Consider the following 7,859-nt stretch of genomic DNA (forward strand, 5'->3'; position numbering starts at 1 on the left):
TACATTTCTCTTTCTAAAACACTGTGATACCACTTGCAAAAAAAAAAAAAAAAAAAAAAAAAAAAAAAAAAAAAAAAAGAGAGAGAGAGAGAGAGAGAGAGAGAGAGAGAGAGAGAGAGAGAGAAAACGTATGAGACATGTCCACCCATCACTGATTTTTGCTCAGTATTGTTTCATATCACCAGCAATCAGTTGTTGACGAAGTATTATATTTAATAGCAGGGGACACATGGTAGGTTTACCTTGAGCATCAGGCTTATAAAGTATGTGTGTGTATGTGTTCCGGCATGTGGAAAGAAAATGACTATGTCCAGTCGTAAGGAAGGTATGGATCTGACGTTGAATACTGGGCTAGCCACAAAGGGAATGAATTTTTTTTTTTTAACTTAAAAAAGTACGTCAGGTCTTAAGAGTGGCAGAGATATTTCTATTTCCAGAGCTATGTAAATTATAGGGATGATTTGGAATCTGTTATATCACTGACACCAGTATTCACGAGTGGAAATATCTGTTTCCTCTATTTTTTTCGAGTTGTCATGCAATGATCTTCGCAGATGGGATAAGTTTCTAGTTACTCAGTGGTTTATAGCACACTGCAACTCGCTAAAGTTTTGGGTTTCTAGAGAAATAATTTCGAGTCTGTATCTTCAGAACAATACTGTGCAAGCGATTGGTAGCATAGTGATATGTGCTTGATATCTAGAAGTATCACATAAATGGTATGATATCCTGGCAAACCATGTGAAAATACATATTTTCTTGTAACTCCAGAGTCTTGAGATGGATGTAGAAAGCAAGAATGTTGGGGTCAGAAACAGTAATGCCTTTATGCCAAGGGGAACCATCCCAGCCGTTGTGCAACATTTTGGAGAGTGGCCTCAGTATGCTGAGGGTGCTCTGGTCACATGTTGGGCTAGTGTGTGTGTGGGAGCATAAGATTAGTGACTGTCGACTGCGGTGGATGACCTACCAAACTCACACGAAATATCTAGTGCTGCAGGGGCTATATACAGTCCATGTGCCTATGCTGTCTGTCTTCGTAGTATATGTATGAGTGTCTGATAGTCGATAGCTATATGCAGCATGCAGAAAAGTTGATTTTGTTTGGTGCAGGATACAAATTGCGTGTTTTCTATGTCGGTACGGTATGTGGGGAGGTATAGTCGAGTTGGAGATTGGTTTCACGCTGAAATATTCAACCTTTCCTTGACAGTGGCGGCACAATTTAATAGAGGGAGTTTTTTTTCTGTATTTGATGATCTGTAGACCACTTTTGCAAGGTTTAATTTTCAGTGTGATACGGCAATCTGTACAAAATAGTTTTGCCACTGCAGGGAAAAATGTCAGATAGTGCTACCACACTGACAGCATCAGTAATTTGGCGCGTATATTCAGTAATAGCCAATCATAATCTCCATTTATTCACAAGACATCCTTTGTACTGGGGCATAGGTGTCTCTACAGACTCGTTCCAGGCTATTCTCGCAAAAAGGTCCTGCTAGGACAAGAATTTTCAGGAAGACAAGCTAAGACATCACGAAAGCTCCTACAGCAACAGAAGTGAGCGTTAACTATTTCTGCGACACTTCACAATTTCTGAGAGGGAGACTTGACTTATATTTACATAGACATGAGACATCACTGTAACACTGACAACCTTTTAGTTGCGCCTGTGTGGATGAGTCACTAGGGAAACATCTCACTCGGCAATTAGACCAGCACTGGACTTGCAGATACGTATGGTGGATAGGTAAACATGTGCACTACCAGATGCGTCTCGCATGTGGGACGGGCTGTCCCATTAGGATCACTAGGAAGAATGCATCCTGTGTTATTCTGGGTTATTTTCGTAAACAGTTTCTGGAAGCATTGCAACAGATTTCTATAGTGCATCCAGAGGAAGACATGGCTGTTATTTACATAGATATGAAATGTCAGTACAACACTGACCATTTTTTAGCTGCACTTGCAGTGGTGAGTCGCTCGGCAAACATCTCTGTGTCATCGCACCAGCAACGGTGGTTAGGTAAACATGTACATAGCCAGACGTGCCTCAAATGTTGGTCCGACATGCTCGCACTGCCACGGCATGCGCACCTTGGGGCTTCTATAGGGAACAGTTCGCTGATACGATGCGGTCGAATTTCTTAACAATACTTCGAAAGCATTTTTACGTGAAATAAGTGGTTGTTCACTGCATTATTTTCGACTGTTTAAGCATTGTGAAGTGTTTCCAGAGCATCATACATGCATTATTTTTGATAATTTTACACTTAGTGATCATGTCTGTACGTCAATGTACTGCATTATTTTGTGAACATGTTTGTAGGCTGTACAATGTATTATTTCGAAAGTTTACAATTAGTTAGCGTGTTTGCAGAGCGTTTTACATGCATTATTTTGACAATTTACAAGTTGTTTGCATGTCTGTTCATCAGTGTACTCCATTGGTTTCGTAATTTACGAGCAGTTTGCAGGTCTGTAGGCTGTGCAATGCATTATTTCGACAGTTTATAATTATTGAGTATGTCTGCAGAGCCTTTTACATGCATTATTTTGACAATTTACGAGTTGTTTGCGTGTCCTTACATCAGTGTACTGTATTATTTCGATAATTTACGAGTAGCTTGCTGGTCTGTAAGTTATTTATTGTGAACCAAAGCACATCAGGGTGAGCATTCTGTACCAGCGTAATAAATAAACTATGTGAATTCCGTCCCTAAAGAAATTGTTCCCACTCCCCGCTGGAAATAAATAAAGTACACCCCCTTCCTCTCTCTAGCCGCTGGACACAGTTTGAGTCCTTTTCCCACAATTATTCCCCAGACCATCTTTGGACCACAGCACTCTCTGGTGGCAGTACTGTGTGCTAGTTCAGTTGGACTCTGGACCTCATAGTGAACACTGGATGGAGCAACTACCTATGACAACTCAAATTGTATAAATAAAGACTGCATGCAAAATAAAGACTTATGTCCATCCTATCCAACAGCCCTGCACAGGCCGAGTCCTTTTCCGCCATTTCCAAGGAAAACGTGGTGGTTGGATGACTTTGGTTAGTGGAGGTAGCCGAAGCGACCTTTTTTTCCGCCAAAATTTCCCTGCCATTTTCTTAGGTTATTGGAGGTAATCCAAGTGAACTTTTTTCCCACGAAAATTTTTCTACCATTTTCTTAGGTTAGTGGAGGTAGCCGAAGCGATATTCTTCCTCCCAAAATTTGATCTTCCCGCCATCTTCTTAGGGAAGGGTGGTGAGGGGGAGGGGAGGGAGGGGGTTAGGTTAGTGGAGGTATCCCAACTGACCTATTTTTCCCGCCAAAATCTGAACTTCCCATTATGTAGTAATTGCAACATTGCCACATCTATCGCTGCCAACTTGGATCCGCCATCTTGAATAAATTTGGCAAGAATGCAATGTGGGGCGGTGCTCTCATTCCGATACTACTCTTGCACTCTCATGGGAGTGAGTGTTTCTGCTGTGTTGCTAATGGAAGAGCTTTAAGGCCTAGGGAGCACTAGTTAATTTGCACAGTAGTGGGTCAGCAATAAGTTTGATCACTTGCACTGTGATGCCGACCTGTACATTAAATGCTGATCTGAAGCCTTTTTCGATGGCGTTGTCATCTAAAGACACAATTTTTCGTGACTGCCATTGTGGTGTCACCGCTAGACACCACACTTGCTAGGTGGTAGCTTAAATCGGCTGCGGTCCATTAGTACATGTCGGACCCGCGTGTCGCCACTGTCAGGATCGCAGACCGAGCGCCACCACAAGGCAGGTCTTGAGAGACATACTAGCACTCGCCCCAGTTGTACGACGACATTGCTAGCGACTACACTGGCGAAGCCTTTCTCTCATTTGCCGAGAGACAGAATACCCTTCAGCTAAGTTAATGGCTACGACCTAGCAAGGCGCCATTAACCATTTGTAACGTTGCATGTACCTCAAGATAGAGTCTCACTTGTATCATCCAGAATGCTGTATACCAAAGGACAATATAAAAGTTAAGTGTTCTAGTAGCTACGTTCTTTTCTTTATCACATTCATTACGAATCCTGTTCCAGACTTCGCGCCAGTCGGCGTGTGAGTTGACGCGTGCTCTTTCGGCTACTTCACTGTGGACTGGCTGCCTTAACAGTCCACTACAGCCATCCTTTACCTTCGTGAAATAATCAGTAATTCTATGTTTTGCTTATAGTTTAATGGCTCTTGTCACTAAAGTGAAGTAGTCATCTAGTGCCTTGGCTGGGACAAAAGATCAGCTATAGTTTCTACTTCACTTATACTTCTCTAGATCACGCAAGCTTTTCCATAGAGCACCTGGGCTCTATGTTTTAGATTGATGAATTGGCATGCCTCAGTTATCGTTTCTCTCAGACTGATTGATTCTCTTTGTTTTTTGCTTGTAATCAGTTTTATTTTCAATGGTAGGAGATAATTTGTAAGTCCAATGTGTGGCGTCTCCGAGATTCAGGAATGGTTTTCCGTGAGCCAAGGTGCAGGTTTTTCCTTCAGGTTTCCGATCTCTGGGGGAGCATATTTATTGTGTAATCGAAATAGTTTGGTAGTAAATCCATGGAGCTTGTCTTTCAAGTCCAGGAATGGAAAGGAAGCCGTCTCGCAGATTATCTCTTGCACCTCCGATGCATGTTCCGGTACACTGATACACTTAAAGTCTCTGTATGTTGTCAGTTACACTTCATTTCTTGGATATTTTAGAGAGAAAGTCATGAATATGATGATGTGAGCTGATTCCAGGTACGAATTTCTTTGCTTGTGTATTTTGTGGCAGATATTTGTATGAGGGTGTGACTATAGGCTGCATTATAGGTAGGTGCAAACTGAAATATTATTACATTTGAAGAAAAAACTACACAAGTGAATTTGAAAGTGAAGGGGATGAATACTTATCTGTTAATAGTATTACTTTATGTTCCTAAGTCGAATAGAATTAAAAAAGGTCAGTTTCAAAACAGGCTATCCGTCCTACTTTTAGCCCTTTCAGACCCCCACCCAAACTTGAAATGAAAATTTTGAAATAAATGCATTTTTGTAACTAAGAAAAATACAGAAACGTGGACCAATTGCTTAGAAAATTTTATTTTTTAGTTTTGATACAAATTTTGAACCCACACGATTGTGTGGGTTGGGATTATCTCACATATTTATGTCATTTCTTGCAGTGATATTCACGAAAGCAATTACTGTCTTTTGACAAACACAAATAAATATTACACTTCAGACAGCTTGTTCTCGTCCTCTTCTTGCAATTTTTTTGCCTGCAGCAACGAGCTGAAGGCAAATCATCAACAGTTGGCCAGTGATGATATCCGTCTAGCCGCTTCTCATCACATGGTGTGTTTGCTGGTTTGTACATTTTATTTGGTAACTCTTCATCGGATTCACTTTCATGTTCCTGTCCTGAAGAAGAAGAAATTAGCGCTTCCCCAATCACTTTCGGAATCCAAGAAGATCTAAAGTGTTTTTCTTTTGAACTTTATTGGCTTCGAATTCAACTTTGTATTGTAATCAGGAATTGACGCAAGCCAAATCAAGTAAATGAATCAAAACTTTTAAAGTCCACTTTTTTGTCTTCAAGAAAGTCCTGTAGGTCTCCATTATTTGATCGTAGAGGCCCACTTCTCCCATACACAGGTTGTACTTCACTACGACTGCAGGACATGGCACTAAAATGGCTCTGAGCACCATGGGACTCAAATGCTGTGGTCATTAGTCCCCTAGAACTTAGAACTACTTAAACCTAACTAACCTAAGGACATCACACACATCCATGCCCGAGGCAGGATTCGAACCTGCGACCGTAGCAGTCGCACGGTTCCGGACTGCGCGCCTAGAACCGCGAGATCACCGCGGCATGGCACTAAGATGTACTTCTTTTCTGGTTAACTCCACCTCTCAACATTGCTTAAACGTTCACATCCTGTACAAGCAGAGGCAAGGGTCACAGCTTTTGAATCTCTCCACTGGACAATGACTATTTTATCATCGTCCCTGCAGAATTCTTCCATATCTCCTCTCTTCAGTCTTTTTTCTTCTGTCAGGTGAACTGGTTTCACTCTGTTTTTCATTATGGTTCCTGTTCCTTCCAGCCCTAAGTCAAGTAACTGTTGCAATAATGGCAAAGCTGTAAAATATCTTGCACCTTGAGGTAATGTTGGAGCAAGGCGAAGTATTACAGATGGACCAAGACCAAGGCCAACATCTGGCAGAGGAGTTGATTTACGTTGATAAAATTCAAAATCAAGTACTAAACCTTTCGTTGTTGCCAAAACAAAGTTTTTGATTCCCAAAGGGCGCGATTTGTTTGGAGCATACTGAGACAATGTGCAGCGTCCAGTAAATGGTACCATTTGCTCATCAATGGAATAATCATTTTCAGAGGGGCGTGGAAGTCTCAAACAAGCTCTGCATACAACATTAATTGCAGGTTGTACTTTCCACAATCTATTAGTTTCTGATTCACATGGAATGTTGTTAATTTCCACAACATGCAGTGCTGTTCTGAGAGTGAAGAACCTGTCTCTAGGCATACAATCTGCAATAGTTGGCATACGCAATGACTTCTGCCAGTACATACGTGTATGAGGATATCTAATGCATCCCAAAGTACATGCATGCCATACAGCTTTTTTATCTCTTGAGGATTTGTATGAAGCAACTTCTCTTTCTTCGAAAAGTAGTAACTGTTAGTGCAGTCAGATGCTAACTGAAAAAAATCTTCTGGGTAGTACTCGCTAAAATAGCTCATTGGAGTTTTAATTTTCTGTCCTACCTCACTCTCTGAGTGCGCAAAAATTTTGGAGGTGAATGGTCTTTTTCTCCAAGTGGACAAACGACGATGTGTTTCCACTGTTTTTTTTAGAATTCTTTCTACTGTGTTGACGGAAAATTGTCCTGAACTTCTGGAGCAACTGGTAGTATTGTTGCAGAAGCATTGTTATAATTTTCCTCCTCGTCAGAAGATTCAGGGCTTTCTCCAAGTCTAGGTTAGATTGTTGGAAGAGTCCAAGTTGTATCTAACAATTCGTCATCACTGCTGAAGACTTCCACTTCACAGTCATCTAATATGGCTAGAATTTCCTCGTCAGTAAGCCCTAAAACGAAACAAACAAACGAACTTTGAAAATAATACTTAAATACAATAGTAAAATGACTTATCTATTCCGTAATCTGTTCCGAATCGTAACCACAAACATCGACCGAAAACGACCATATGCCGGTAAAATAGTCCCAACACGCACAATTGTGCGTGTGGATGTTACAGTCATTGTAGCTATGGAAGTATTCAAATAACTGTGGCGAACATATTTTTATTTACTTCTGTACATCTTTCAGAATCTCAAACACATTTTTCCAAATGTCCAAGCACAATAAATAAAGCAGAATAAACATTTACTTCAACAGACATGTTTCCGACCCGCCATCTTGAAAATTACCAAAGATTAAGACACAATATCTCGCGTATTTTTATGAGATATCGATATAAATCGAGTTGTATACAAACAGCGATTCCTGCACACTCGTGTGACTTGGGACTCAACTGCATAGCGGAATAACATGATGCTGCAACGAAAATAAACCGCACCCACACAATTGTGCGTATCGGGTCTGAAAGGGTTAGAGGTCTGTAGAAGAAGGAGATTAGGTAGATATTGCTAAGGGATTTGCGACTTACGAACGTAGGGATGTTTGACTTGTCTGTCTTAATTACAATTGGATGTGAGTACCACATGCGGTAATAAGTCACAGCGTTTGTATGCCACTGCTCCACCTCGTCATATTTTCCTTCTGTAGTGACTTAGGACTATGGAGTCTGTATTGATGGAAGGGGAGAGCA

Source organism: Schistocerca nitens, chromosome 1, assembly GCF_023898315.1.
Source record: "Schistocerca nitens isolate TAMUIC-IGC-003100 chromosome 1, iqSchNite1.1, whole genome shotgun sequence".
Lineage (NCBI taxonomy): Eukaryota > Metazoa > Arthropoda > Insecta > Orthoptera > Acrididae > Schistocerca > Schistocerca nitens.